This window comes from Tamandua tetradactyla, chromosome 7, assembly GCF_023851605.1.
Source record: "Tamandua tetradactyla isolate mTamTet1 chromosome 7, mTamTet1.pri, whole genome shotgun sequence".
In the NCBI taxonomy this organism is placed as follows: domain Eukaryota; kingdom Metazoa; phylum Chordata; class Mammalia; order Pilosa; family Myrmecophagidae; genus Tamandua; species Tamandua tetradactyla.
Genome location: NC_135333.1, coordinates 102,434,194 through 102,450,353, shown reverse-complemented (window position 1 = coordinate 102,450,353; position 16,160 = coordinate 102,434,194). Strand labels below are relative to the sequence as shown.

At 39.2% G+C, this 16,160-nt stretch overlaps 1 long non-coding RNA gene and 1 pseudogene across 2 annotated transcripts in view; one reads left to right on the top strand and one right to left on the bottom strand.

Annotated features, from left to right (window-relative positions):
• The window catches only part of LOC143689906 (uncharacterized), a 305,999-nt gene that overhangs the window by 283,244 nt on the left and 6,595 nt on the right, over nt 1–16,160 (bottom strand). The gene's annotated exons all lie outside the window — the stretch shown is intronic.
• LOC143689903 (14-3-3 protein theta pseudogene) lies at nt 13,087–14,863 on the top strand (annotated as a pseudogene).

Genomic DNA, 16,160 nt, shown 5'->3' with positions numbered 1-16,160 from the left:
ATAAATAATGGACAAAATTTCAGTTTTGCATCTTTCTAGGCTAAATTTACTGCAAGGGTAAAAGACAAAGGATGATCTTTACCACATCTAACCTGTGGGGAAATGTAAGTTTTACAGACCAATAAAAATGCTTACAATATATTCAATTTCTAAAAACTTATGAGGTTGCCCATGAATATTTATGAAGGATCACTAGGAGTTGATTTCCCAAAGTTTAATAGTTATATCACAAGCTTTAGTTTCTTCCTATAATATAAACAAGCCACTTTCATTTAATGTCACATGCTTTTTCTTTCTGCAATCTGAATATTGGCCCCAAGCCAAACCCCAATCTCATTTTCTATACCCAGTTATATCCCTGAGCATCATACCAGGGGACGACTCCAATCAACAGTAGAACAGAATAACCCAATCAATCCAGCAGACTCATGGGAGCTAGACTTAAACTGGCCTTTGCAAGTGAGATGGGAGGTCACTTTGAAGATCCACTTTGTTGCATGAGATGGAAAAAGCCCCATTTCAGGAAGCAGAGCACAGTGTCCAAAGTGCCAAACAACACTACCAGGTGTGGCCCAGTAGAGATATCAGCAACAGGAAGCCTCATAAAGGAGTCCCAATATGGAATCTAGATACCCCTGCAGGAGACAAAGAAAGGCTTCAAAGAATCCAGGAGAGATGATACATGGCAGTCAGGGCAAACACTGGGGATAGAAGGCTTATCCCCCCACAGCTGAAGAGCGTAATGGCTAAGAGAGAGCAAAGACCCAGATGTGGTTGTGCTCACATCTAAGCAAGGGACTCACTGATGACAATCTCAATCTTCTAAAGGCAAGTTATTCAACCTCTTTGAGCTTCATTTTATCCACTTGTAAATGGAGGTATTGAAAATATCTACTTTATAAAGTATCTGTGAAGACTAAGTAGGATGATGTATATAAAACACTTAGCACAGTGCCTGGCATATAGTAAATACTTAATAAATGTTAGCTGTTATTATTGTTATTATTGCCTATATTATTATAATTTATCAAGGCCACTATCATCTGTCTGTGATTAGCAAACGGCTTGAGACACTGGAAAGAAACCAGGTGAAACGGGAAAGGATGCATCTTTAAAGAGTCTAAGGTTCTAGGTGACATTGATGAAGAGTCTGCCACATGAGGACAAGACAGAGTGTGAACACAGAGATTAGATAAAGTGGAAAAGGAAGAGTATCAGAAACTTGGTTTTCAGAGTTGAAGCACAAGGTCTAAGCCAGATTCAAAGCCAGATCTATAGAAACAGTAACTTGACTAAGCCTCAGAGTCTGAGGTGTTCTTTAAATGCCTTCTGCCTAAGGTTAGGATTGGTCCCTAGAGCCCAGGACAGGGTTGCACTTGCAGAGGTTGGGGTTCTCAGCCAGGGAAGACTGCAGAGAATAGAGACCACACAGTCCCAACTCTGGGGGGTTCTTGTGCAAGACACCTACACTTCCAAGGCTGTTGTTTTCTTGTCTATACAATGCACTTGTTTCACCACTGGACTCCAGTGGTAATCCAATATCTAAAAGTAATAGAACAATGGATGTTTTTCTGAGAACACATATCACAGGATTTTAGACCGTGTTTTCTGATAATGAAGTTACCATGAAATGTGGTTGCCCTCAACCTCTGCTCTCCATAAAATATTTGTCTTCCAGACGTGATACATTCATGAATGAACATTAGAAATTCATTTTAAAGTATGTATTGACTTGGTTCTGTGCCCCCCCCCCCCCAGGAAACCCTATAGTTAGCTTAAAGTGAAAAGGTTTGAGAAATCCCAAGGACATAAGAATTCTCTCTTAGAAAGGCCTGTGTCTATAGTAGAAAGGTTTTATAAATAGCCTCAGGCTAATGCCTATCCTTTGGAACACAAGACTTCCTTATGAAGTGTCAGCCTGGTTATATCAAGTCTTCAAGACAGATTTAGCATAATTATCTCTGGTTTAATGCTGTTTTATCCCAATACTATATATAGCTTCGGGTTTCAGCTTAGAAGAGAGCATGCAAATGGTTTGGAGCCCAAGAAGAGTCTGTGATTACAAAGACCACTCCCTTACACCTTTTAATATTTTACAATTTTCCAGAGCAAATATATAGTAGTTTATTGGCTGTCTTGCAAGCTTTACTGGTACCCCCTAAGCTATCTTGGCACAGCCTCTGAAATTTTTTAAGATGCACTGAAGTCAAGGAAAAACCGATCTGGGTAATTAAAGGATACATAAACAAAAGATCACTTACCAAAATGCCTTGAAAGCATTTCACAAAACCATTGTAAATTGTGCTTTGGGGGAAACAAAACAATAAAATATGATAGCAAGTAAATGCATTTTTGCATTAAAGGTAATCTCAAAAGCATGGATTTTCCCATTTCTAGTCCTATAATTTCCTGTGGTCGTTGTTATTTTTCCACTTGAGAAATGACCTGAAAAGTCAGACTTTGAAACAATTGATCCTTGTTACAACATGGGGACAGTGACATAATCTAACAAGTTAAAATGGAACCCAGTGCAAAATCCAGTGAGGCCTCCCTCTTTGTTGTACACCATACACACACACATACACACACACACATACAATCTTCTCTCCTTTCTCTGCTCAACTGAGTGGATTGGTTTGGCTAGCAGTGGAAAGTTCTTGAGCAAGAGAGAAAGGTGTGCCTTTTCTGGCAAAGAGGAAGAAGCTACATGCACAAAGGCACAGCAAGGAGATAGAGGACACACTATATACTCTATGAGAAAAGGGAGGAACACAAAAAGCCTCTCACTCCAGGCCCAGCTGTGTGAACATCTCACAGTCCATGGGCCTGGAAAAACCAACCCTTGGATCCAATGTTGCCCAGGGTCACCATTGGTTTCTAATCCACCACTAGGTAGACTAGAGCCAATCCAAAACTAAGAGTGAAGTCAAGATGGACCTCACTTGTGACATATGGAGAATAGTCATCTCAAATTTTAAATATCCTCAGTGAAGTCAGTTAGGAAAATCACCAATAACTGAAATACTGTACTGGGTTTGGAAGAGTTGCAGGAGAACAGTAAAACTAGCATTTGCTGAGTCTCAGAATAAGCCATAGACTGTGCCAATCCCTTTACATGGCTATAGCATTTAATGACTACATTATTCAAAAGCTATGTTACTTAACTTTGAAAGAGAAACAGATCCCTGTATTTCATCACAATGGTAAAAAAATGTACAGATTTCCTCAAGGGTAAGCTACCCCAAGGCTTGTTCAAGAAATGCCAACTCAACAACAACATTTTGGCAGTTAAATCATGTACCCAAATCGCCAACATATGGGTTATAAGTATTCTCCATTTTCCATTTTATGAGGCTTAATACCGGAAGATTCCTCCAAGGCCAAAGAATTTCTAGAAACACCAAATTAAAGAATTAAAGTTTTCCTAGATGATATATAATAATTCCTTACATTGGCATTATGCACTTGTATTCATTCAATAAACATTTATTGAGATTCTAGTGTGTGCCAGGAACTGGCAGGAGGAGGTCGGTTCTGAGGATACTAATGGGAGGAAGATATTCTCTCCTACCCCTCCCAGAGCTAGAAGCTTGGTGTGGATTTTGCAGACAAGCAAGCAGAGATCTATAATAATGTGCTATAGAAGAAAGAAGAGCAGTTGGGAAAGACCTCGGAAGATGCCCAGACTTCCAAAAAGCCTCTCCTGTGAACTTCCAAAACCCCTTCCAGGAGTAGGTGTGATTATAGCAGTTTTACAGATGAGGAAACCAAGAACTAGAGAGACTAAGTGCCTTTCCCAGAGTGAAATCTACTCAGAAGTGCAGCCTAGATCACATTACACCAACCAGCATCTAAGCATGAAGGTTTTTTTATCCCTAAAACAATAATTTCTTGAATGGGACACATGAAGACTGGGAGGTGTTGATACAGTTTTCAAAGGTCCCTAACTTAATCTCAGGAACTAGTTTTAGAACTGGAGGAATTTGGTTCAGTATTTTTAAGTCTATTTCAATCTTACCTTTTAACCCCGTGAAATTATGATCCTGCTTCAAATTGCCTTTAGAGAAACCACCATGGACTCTACCTCCTTATCTGAGGAGCTTTTCTCTTAATAAAAGTTACAATTGACCCTTGACATTCACAAAGGCTAACATCATGAGAAATTTTGGACACTCATATTTTCAAATGCCTCCCATAGCATACAATTTTCTCTCTATAAAACATAGTCTTCTATTCACTCCTTCCTTTAACAAACATTTTATTGAGAGCCCACTACATAAGCCAGATGTTTTAGTTTCCCAGCCGCTAAAAAATATTCCATATAAGGAGTCAGCTTAACATTAGGACTTTATTGACTCATGGTTTCAGAGGCTAGAAGGCTTACTTCCTCCTAGGATCATATCTTCTGGCTGGCCAGCAATTGTTAGGGTTCCTGGCTTTTCCATCACATGGCAAAGTATATGGCAGCATTTTCTCCTTTCTGATCTAGGTTCAATTGACTTCCAGCTACTGGCTGCTCCCCCTGGCTTCTTTCTCTATGGCCTTCTCTCTAAAGTCTCCAAAAATGGGTTTTAAGACCCATCCTGATTCAGTTGGGCCACATTTAACTGTAGTAACCTTATCAAAAGTTCCTATTTACAATGGGTTCACCCCCAGAAGAATGGATTAAGATTAAGAACATCTTTCTTAATCTTTCTGGGGTACATAACTCCAAGCTACCATACCAGGCAATAAAAAACACATAACAAAAAAAAATTTACATGATCTCTTTCGAGTAGAAAATAGCTGGGTTGAGATTTGATATCAAGTGGTCAACTAGGCTCATATGCCAGTAAAGTGACTCATTTCAATGTATTAGCATCACTACATATGCATTCAAATCCCTGCTTCAGCAAAATAATAAATACTATGTCATGAATTTTAGATCACTGTTATATAATTGAAACCACAAGTGTTAAATCTATAAATGTCACATGTTCCTATATTCAATCCTGGAGATCTGGATTCTAGAGCTCTTTGGCCTTGGGTCAAGTTCTTGGCTTCTCTGTGCCTTCGTTTACCCATGTGAAATACCAGGGTAGGGGTGGATGGTCTCTAAAAATTCTTCCAGCTCTAAATACTTATTTCATTGTTGTCGAAAAGGTTTGTTACTGTGAATTTTAACTTAAGGAACATACACATGATCACCTTAATTCATATTAATAAAAATTTTTTTTATTCTCTTTAGGGAATAATCTCTTAAACTTCACCTCTATTATACAATTATAAAATCTGGAAAACAAGTGCTTATGATTGAATATAATAGAGAAGCAGCAGCTGCAGCAGCCGTTACCAATCAAGCAAGTAAACACTTCACTGTTTCCATGAAACCAAGTAGCTGAATTATATTTTTGTATAATCAAATTGTACTGGACCTTCATGGAGTGCAAGTTACACAGTTCTTCAACCTGTAAAAACTCAAAAACTATGTTTAAATGTCCCTGCCTTTTGACCATAGTGTAATTATATTTCTCTCTCACTGCTTATAATTGCTTTTAAGTGTGTGAGTGAAATCTAATTCAAGATCATCATTTCCCACAGTGGTCCCACAATTACTGTTGCAGATTTGCTACTAACTGCTCTATGATGCCTTTCTCAAGTTTGCGTAATGGTGGTGATAAAACTGCCGCTAATGATTAACATTCATTGGCTGAACACAATGTGTCCATAAAACCATATGTGCTGTGCAAGCCTTCCAGCCTCATGGACTCATAGGCAATATGCCTCACATATCAAGACAGCCAATTACATATGCAGTGATCACATTCAAAGATTAATTTAAAGCACAGGTAATGAACTGGGCTTCCTGTGAACCGGCTGCTGCTCACAGACGTGGGATTTAAAATGTTTCTGAACTTAGTTGCCACCACTTAAAAATTGGGATATGCAACATTTTAAAAACCTGGATTTCTGCTTCACTTGAATCAGAAGATCTGACAAGCCCATGTTTCTACACAGTGAAAACATGCCCTTGGATGGGTTTCTCCAAATCCCCACCTCATTCATTTACAACACTCTTCTGAAAGACACCGAAGTTTTCAACCTTGGTTTAAAGTTATTTGTAAATTATCTTTTAGAAAGAAAAGAGAGCAGCATGGGCTAAGTTTACCAAGAGGCCTATTTCCTGTCCCATGAGACCATAGTTTGTAGCATGGCACCTGATCAGAGCAAGCATGCAGCAAAGTTTGCTGAATTAAGCCACACTGAAAACAATAGATAGGAAGGAATTTGGATAACACATTTAGCAATCTCTTGGAAAGATTATGTAATCTCTTGAAAAGTTGGAAACAACCCATTCCTGAACATGTTGCAACATGGGTACCGGCTCCTTTGTCCCTCACTGGAATCAGCCAGTAGTGCTGTGTCCCAGTCCCTCCCATCTGACATGTGGTGCATGTGTGGATCAGTAAACACCCAGGACAGAAAAGCTCTCACTAAATGAATGGCCTCCGCCAAGCATCCGAAGATCTTCAGTCAACACCAGTTTCAGAGCCATTGTGATGGCAATAAGGGATCCTTTGTATCATCTGCTCCCTGCAGCAAGTACCATACCACAGAAAACCAGAAGTGTTCTAAATATCTTCCCCTTGCTCCCGATGTGACCAACTCAATCCCCAAGTTCTAAAGATGTGTTACATCAATGGGCTCTCACAGCCTAGTGTGGACATGTACACACACACACACATTCACATGCACACATTCACACACACACATGCTGCAGTGAGGTCCTTGCAAGGGTGAACAATGGCAGAGAAACAAGCCATATAGCTCCTCTGCTCATGACTTCCCAGCCAAAACGACTCCAGAAAAGGATGATAACATTTATTACAGTCTGTCTAAGCAAGACATTTAGTTTAGAAAACTCTCCATATTTGCCAAGCGATGCTGAATTAAAACACAAAATCTCACTGGGCCTCTGTTTTCTCATATGTCAAAAGACAGGATCAGTGGTTCTTACTCTATCAGTGGTTCACAAACTTTTTAGTGGAAAAAAAAAATGGAAGGACACTTTTTCCCTAAAGAAATTGTTACTTAGAATCACAATGTATAAAACAAAAGCTCACCTGTTCTTTTTGAGAAGGACTGAGCCTTTTTTATTGTTCCCTTTCCCAACCACCATACCCTGGATAAACTCTGAAACATACCACACAAAATGACCTTTAAGGGTCTTTCCAGTCCCAACCCTCTATGAATCTGAAAGTTAAACTTGATCATGTATATTTATAGCCCATTTAATAAACAGATAATATGACAAACAGTAGCACCTTCTTTAGCTGCTATAATCAGCCATTGACAGCAGGCTTCTTAACACTTTTCACAGAAAGTTCTAGAGCTTTTGGGTTTTTGCTCAATGGAGGGTGCATTTCAGCTCAGTTACCCTTGTGCCAAGGGCAGTGGGCACAAGCATTCTCAGCACCAGAGCATGCAGAGAATGAAGAACTGAGAGAGCAAGATGCTCCGCTAGGCAGAGCACAGAGAAATGGACCAGAGTGCAAAGCTCAGAATGAGCCACACAAAGAGACGAAAGGTCATATAAAATACTACTTTATCAAGACACTTCTGTCTTTACCAATGCCCCTCACCCATTCACCTATTATCTGCAATAACTAGGATAATGTAAGTACAGTCGATGATATATACTTGAGTTTAGTAAATTGCATTTCATTCTGATTCTCCCACCTTTGTAGTCTGGATAGAGGAGACACGCTTTCATATTCATAGGAAAACCTAAAAAGTCTGCCTTCTGTGTATTCAGCCATGTGGAGAATCAAAGGTCAGCTGAGTGCACCACATTAACATAAAGATTCTAATTACTTTTCTCTACAAATGGAAAATTACTCTTGGAATATCACAGAATACTCCCTTCTTCTGACAGTAGATTGGACATGAAAACAATGGGTGGCGGAATGTATTCTTTTTGAGAACACATTTGAATAAAGACTTTTAAATACAAAACCATCTTGAAGTCAAAATTGGATTCCACATAAAATATTCATTCTACATTCTGAAATGTATTATAAATGCAAAGTGGAATATCTTTAATGTAATTGTATTCCAAATAGCCTGTTTTATGCTGAGCTACACTATTTCTTGAGATCCCATTTAATCAGTGGTTAAGCTAAAATGTAAATTTCTAAAGGTAAAATGTTGGAGTGTAATAATTTAATTTTTTCTATCAATTAAAATATATGCGTAGGTTCCAAAATTAAAGAAAAACGTAAACTGTACTATATATTGCAGTGGGCTGATAATCAAAACAATGTAACTGCAAATATTGTAATTAAGGTAACAGCAACATATCATCTAAAATTGCTTTGTCTTCACAGTGTTGCTCTGCTTATCTGCTTAATGAGAATTCCTATTCATTCACCTTGAAAATGCTGCACTTTAGAAGAATAACAAATGAAAGAATTAATGATTAAAAGAAAATAGGGAAATTTTGAAAATGCTCCCTGACTTTGAAGTGCAATTTCAAAGACTATGAAACATAATAACATTAGTTATAATGACTCCCAGGCAGTTATTTGTTACTCTCTTTTACCCTAATTTAATTCAATCACTTCTGTGACCACTTCTCAAATTTATTTGATATAACTTTTAAAATTGCCCTAAGATAGTTTCCAATGCTGCGATTTTCAAGATTATGGGTTTGTTGAACACCCTTAGGCGCATGGCATAAGGCTGGAGATTGCTGGCACAGTCAGCAGAACAGGGGCTCCATGCCAGGTCTCCACCCTGCAGCCTAATGGGCTCCACCCTTCAGTCTCAACTCCCTGCTTTGGAGAGTAACAGTGTTAAACTTTTCTGCTAGTGACAATTAATATTCAGCAATCTTTCAAACTCACAAATATAATTTCATGGAACTAATATCCAGAAACAACTGTTTAGACTTCTACAATTCACCTGGATGGGAAGGAGCACATGAGTTCAGCTTAAATGGTGGCTAGTCTAGAAACATTCCAGGAGACCGGGCAGGCAGGGGAGGGGACGTAGGCTGTAAATCACACTTCACTGATTCAGTACTGTGAATTCCTTCCAGCCTGTCGTTATCCTCAGGAAATGTTCTGATTCTCAATCACTATTTTCTAAATCTTGGAGCAAATTATCTCCCTTAGAATCTTTGAGCTGTTGATACATGGAGGTCTTTATATAGTCAATTGGGAGAGGTTGCCAAAACTTTCCAAATCTAGGAAAATCTGTTTTCTCCTTCCATCTTGCTGACAACAAAGATTCACAGCAAATGTCATCAGCTGTATGTGGTAATACCATAAAAATACACGGCCAGTCTAATAGTTATTTGCTCTGGCTTTTTTGTTTTTCACCAAAGAGATTGATCACAGAGACATTATTCCTAACAATTTGTACAGCTTTCCTTATTAGGGACACATGTTGTGAAAAGATCTTGCTTCTCACAGGAGTATTTATGAATCCTTACCACTTTTAGTAGCTCACTAAAAGAATTTATTTGGGGTAATTCATAAGCCTAAAAAAAAAAGATGAAGGAAAATTTAATAAAGAACAACTTACGACTTTAACATGACACCTGAAAACAAATTATACATCTGAAAACTTGACAGCTGCTGCTCTGATACTTTTAAAATATTTACTATAAACAACATTAAGATTACACTTCTCTTCTTTTCCCTCTGAAGCACTTTGTGTTTTTGGTAAATGTTATTAGCATCAACCAGCAAGTTCTCTTACTAATGGAAATGTGTCTTAGATGGGATAGGCTTTGAGAACATGGAGAAGTTGGATCTCTAGAAAACCAAAAGTAGTTTAGAAGAATATGATAAAATCATCCCTGAAGTCCACTCCATTAAGAAACCCAATTCAAGTAACTCTCATTACAAGTCCCCATCCTGGGTCATCAGACCTGTCTTTTGATACAGTTCTGTCTTTCCCAGATCTAGAAGATAAACTGTGGCCTTGTTTCATATAAATGTCTACATTTTTATTTCCATGCACATTTATTTGCGTGCCAAATGGCTACTAAACATTTCATCACTATGATTTGCCCCAAAGGGCGGTAGCAGACAACTCCCTAACTCTTTCCTAAACCCATGCAGAGAAAGGATAACTTTCCATGAAGAGCCAGGAGACCTACAGGGCTATCAGGAAAAATATTTCCTTCTAAAAGGTCCTTAGAAGAATACACACTTGAAACCAGTGACATTCTAATTCTCATGAAATGATAGGTCATTCCCAAGCATGGTTGTCTAGCCCTTTTGCCTACAAGTAAAGGAAAATGAGGGGAAAGCTGTCAGTGAATGTTCCTCAAGGCCCAGAATAAACTCAGTGCTGAGTTTGGTCATGGGCCAGCTGACTCTGCCATGGAACATGCCGGGCTGACTGTCACCTGCATGGGGGAGAGAACTGTTCTGTTCACTGGCTGCATTTCTGTAGACACGGTAGCCAAAAGGTAAAATGTCAAAATAACTTACTAAAATAGATCATGCATCTGCCAAAGATAAAGGCGTACAAAACTAAGGCTGCAGCATTGTGGCTATAGACAGTTGTTGGAAGCATCTGTTTGAATGTCAAAAAGGAAGATCAATCCTGCAGGGTGTGAATGTTCTTGTGAGTCAACCTATGACAGGAGCATAGAAGTTAATTATAGTTATCAGAGATTATTCTATATTAGCATGGCAGCAAACCTGTTAGCCTGGTCTTTAGCTCATCTATTAATAGGGAAAGTAGTCCTCCTGTGTATTATTGTTAAATGAACTTGCCAAAATGATTTTAAAGAAGCAAAGCCAAATGCTAGGTGATTTTTGATATTTGCTGTCTAAAACGTCAACAACCCTCTGCTAATGAGAAAAGATTATGTTCAAGGTTGTAATTTGGAAACCAGAGGAGGAGTCAATTCCTACAATTTAAAAGTATCAGTGGAAACCTTATAACCCTGGTATCACACAACAACAGTTAAAGCCTGAAATGGAATACCGGAATCTGAATTCATTGCAAAGGTTACACCATCATTTACAAATAAGAACAGAAACAATAAATAAGAATGCTGATGTAAGAGTCAAGACATTGCCTCTGACAGTGCCACCAAGGAGAGTTTCTGGATGTCAAGGTTCATGTCCATGTGCTGGTTTGAAACTGTTATATACCCCCAGAAAAGCCATGGTCTTTGAATCCTAATTAAATCTTGTGGGGGCAGAACCACTGTTTGGGTGGGGCCCTTTCATTAGATTATCTCCATGGAGATGAGACCCCATCCATTCAAGGTGGGTCTTCATTAGTTTACTGGACTCCTTAAAAGAGCTCACAAAGAGAGAGAGAGAGAGTTTAGAGCTGATAGAGAGCCAACACAGACACAGATGTTTGGAAAAGTTAACTAAGAAATGAAACCCAGAGTTTGCCCCAGAGAAGCTAAAAAAGGACCCACAGACACTTAGAGAGAGAAGGCCACTGGAACCAGGAGCTGAAAACAATGAAACCTGGGAACAAAGGACCAGCATACATCAAGAGGTGCCTTCCCAGCTGACAGAGGTGTTCCAGATGCTGGCTGCCTCTCTTCGGAGAAGGTATCCTCTTACTGAGGATATTTTTGTGGCCTTGGAACTATAAACTTGTAACTCAATAAATCTCCCTTATAAAAACCAATCCATTTCAGGTATATTGCATTCAGCAGCTTTAGCAAATTGAAACAGTCCATGAAAATAATTATTACAGCCAGAAAAGCCCATATGGGTCAGCTAACAGAATCTCCTGTCCTCCAATTCTCACCCCCAACCATATTTTGCAGCTGAGGAAGCTGAAGCACAAAGAGACAAAGGGATTTGCCCTTTGTCACATAACTCTTGGTGCTAAAGAAGAACCAGAACCTAGGTAGCTCCTGGTTTACTTCTTTCATTAAAATATTAGATACTCTGCTAAGATAGTCCTAGTTTCTATTAAGAACTTATTATAAGGAGAGGTGGAGCAAGATGGCATCATAAAGAGGTGTGGGATTTAGCCCATCCTCTAGGGCAGCTAGCAAATAGCCAGGAACTGTCTGAAACAACTGTTGAGGGCACTCCCATGACTGGATACACATCGTACATCAGTCTGGAATGGGTAGAAGGGTCAAGATAACAGCACAGTGCTATAAGTTCTCTCAAGCTGTAGAGGCTGGTGCTCCTCCCTGACTGGCATGGTGGGCTGTTTTGCAATTATTTCCCTGAGGATAAAAGAGACCTCTCTACTAAGAGCAAGGGAAGGTAGCTCAACCAAGCTCCAAGTGCAGAATTAATTAACAAACTGCTGAATACAAGCTTCCAGCTCAGATAAACCTGGAGCAAACATGAAAGGAATCTGGAGGTTACTCCCCAGCAGAGAGGAGGTAGGGCTGACAAAAAATAAAATATATTAGAAGCTATTGGAGTTAGCTGAGCCCAGAATACAGGAAAAGGGCTGTGCTCCAAGAAAAAGGACACATAAAGCCAGGTACCAACTCCAGCTGTTAATTGGCAAACCCCTGGTACTGGGGTCTGGTTCTGAAAAGGATTTTTCTTTAACTTTTTAGCTGCCCATTAAATTAAGCTACAGGCATTCTCAGGTTTCAGCATTTTCCCAGGTAAAGGCAGAGTTAAGGAACATCTGAGAGATAAAGCAATCGGATGAAGGAGATACTTCCCTAAAGGGCATATCTTCCCCAAGAAGAGGGGGGATAGTCCCAGCACAAGTGGGGCTCTCATTTGGAGAATTCAGACCCAAGGGCCTGGAAAAAACAAATAGTTTAGGCCTGCTTTCTAACTCAGCCCCTTTTTCTACTTTACTCTGTACCACTATACAGTGGTGGGGAGCTGTGGGCTGACAAACGTCACCTGCTGGAGAACAGGAAAACCAAAAATTCAAGAGGCCTTCTAGGAAAACCTGGCAGCCTGCTGGGCCTCATCCTCAGGGAACCTTGATCCTGATCACACCCTCATCCTGAGTCTTGGACCTGTCTTGTTTGGGACAATCTGACCAGGGTAGTTCCTCTCTGACAGGGTGATCCAGAAAAGCCAGAGCTGGAAAATTCTGATTAGTTCAACAGAAGCTAAGCTAGAGGCCTAGAATAGGTTGAACTGAATGTCAAAAAACAGATAGAGAACAAAGCCAACCAACAAGAAAACCCCAGACAGAAAAAGAGAAAATGACCTCCAGAATAAACTAATCAAGGAAATCAGATGCCTGACACCAGCAAAAAAATTATGAGTCACACTAGAAAGAAAGAAGATATGAAACAAAGGAACAAATTGACACTTCAAATGAGATATAGGAGTTGAAACAACTAATTAAAGATGTTCAAGCAAATCTGTCAAATCAAATCAAGTTGAAGAAAAAAGAGATGAAGGATATAAAGAAGACATTGACTTCCAGCCACCCTCCATACCTCACATACTCTCTGCTCTTGGTCCCTCACCTCCCCCCAACCCCAGTCCCATGTGCCGCCTACCAGCCATGGAGAATAAGAAGCTGATCCAGAAGGCAAAACTGGGCCACCAAGCACTACGGCAACATGGCCACCTCCATTAAGATCATGAAGGAGCAGGGGGCTGAGCTGTCCGACAAGGGGCACAACCTGCTCTCAGTGGCCTACAAGAACATCATCAGGAGCTGTCTGTCCACCTAGAGGGTTGTCTTCAGCACTGAGCAGAAAACTGACACCTCCTACAAGAAGCTGCAGCTGATTAAAGACTATCGGGAGAAAGTAGAGTCAGAACTGAGATACATCTGCACCACGGTCCTGGAATTGTTGGATAAGTATTTAATAACCAGTGCAACTAATCCAGAGAATAAAACTTTCTATCTTAATATGAAGGTTGATTACTTTCACTACCTTGCAGAAGTGTCATGTGGTGATGATGGAAAACAAATGAGAGATCATTCCCTAGGAGCTTACCAAGAAGCATTTGATATAGCAAGAAAGAAATGCAACTTACACACCCAATCCTCCTAGGGCTGGCTCTTAACTTTTCTGTATTTTACTATGAGATCTTTAATAACTCAGAGCTTGCCTGTACACTGGCTATAACGGCTTTTGATGAGGCCATTGCAGAACTTGGTACATTGAATGAAGACTCATACAAAGACAGCATCCTCGTCATGCAGTTGCTTAGCGACACCTAACATTATGGATATCAAACAGCGCAGGAGAAGAACATGATGGAGCAGAAGGAGCAGAAAACTAAATGCATATAGGGTGTCATCTTTCTTCCCCTCAAAAAACCTTTTTAGACATCCCCATTCTGTATTCCACTTGGATTTCCTATAGCAAAGAAACCCATTCATGTGTAAGGAATCGACTATGTATAGTCTTTTCACACTGCAGCTTTAGGAAAACTCCATTCCTTGATTTGTGTTTGTCTTGGCCTTGGGCTGTGCAGTATTGCTGTAGAAAAGTATTAATAGCTTCAGTTCATGTAAACATAAGAACTACCAAACACTTATGTAGAGGACTAAAATGCATCTGATATTTAAGTCATCTGAACCAGTTCTGCAAGCAACTGTGTTTTGTATTACTGTGAAGATATGAAACTGTAATTAATTACAATTGAAGAGTATTCTACATAGCTTCTTAATTTCTACATTTTCTCCTTTTCTCTTCTTGCAGGGATTTCCTTTCAATAAGCAACTTTTCCATGCTCTTAATATATTCCTTTTTAGTAGGAATCCAGAAGTATCAGATTGAATGGAAAAGCATTTGATATTTCTGGGCTAGAGGGTCACAAATTGAAATGCCTCCTTCATAATACAGCATGGAGGTCAGGTATACCTGTGACAACAGGAAACTTCCTTTTTTCACTGTTCATTTTCTGCTGTTTAAATTGACAACTTCTCTTCCCAATAAAAATGCACTTAGAATCCTGCCTTTGAGTTCTGATTTTCACTTTACTATGTAATAGAAGGAAGTAGCATGTTGCTGCCAGAATACAAGCATTGCTTTTGGCAAATTAAAGTACATGTCATTTCTTGATACTTTAGAAAGGGGATATAAATTGAAGTACACAAGTCCAAGTCTAAAACTTTAGTACTTTTCCATGCAGACTTGTGTACATGTGAGAGATTATCCAGTTTGTCAAGTGATTGTTTAGAAAGTTGGACCACGGTTGTATGTTGCTAATTATTGGCTGTAGTCCCCACAAAGCCTTGTGAAAATGTTATTCCTTATGTAACAGCAGAGTAACAGAAAGTAAAATCACAACTTATAAGCCATTTACTTTGGCAGTGTAACAATTGCCTACCCATATTTTAAGGAACAAGTGAATTTATTACTATCTGAAGTTCATTCATAGTTACCTTTTATCTTCTATAAAATATAGTAGTGATACCTGCATTTATGCATTGTGATATGCTTGTCTAGGGGTGCCTAGAAGTGTATAAAATTGGGACTACATTTCTTAAAATGTTTTACTATAGATCAGACTCATGGGCCATCTCTTCCTCAGATGTAATGATACCTGGTTAATGTTATACGAACTAAAGTGGTCATTTTTATGCTAAAAACAAAATTTATATGCCAGCCTATGTGACTAGATAAAGGAGGAAACCTCGATTATTCATTTCAATTAAAAATTATCTGCTGAACCTAGGCCATGTCCTTAGAGCCTAGAAAACAGGTTGCCGTCATGGGAAAAAACAGGTTTGGAGTAGGTTAGTCTCTATAAATTCCTAGCTGGTAAGGACTTTGGAAATTTACTTAAACTTTCTAGGCCTCAGCTTTCTTTACTTTCATATTTGACACTGAGTATGCTGTGAGATATGAGATATACAGTGGACCGCCTGCACATGCAGTGGGCAATCAGTACATGGTTACACACCATTAAATAGTATTATTATCATCATTAGGACAAGCTATGATGCACAAGAAATAGAGACATAATCTTTACCCTTACCAGATCACATCCCCTTAGGAGGCCAAATGGCGGGAAGGGAAGATGCACACCCACCAAAAGCAATTGAATCAAGTCAAGCCAAAAATGATTAAAAGTAAATACAAGGCATATATATTGTGTGTGCTATGTCATTTCAAAAGAGGAAGAGAGCAAATGAGCTAGATAAAAATCAGGAAAGGGTTCAACTATTCTATTAATAAGCATGAGTTAAAAATATATGACTGGAGAGATGTTTGATGTCATGAGTCCATT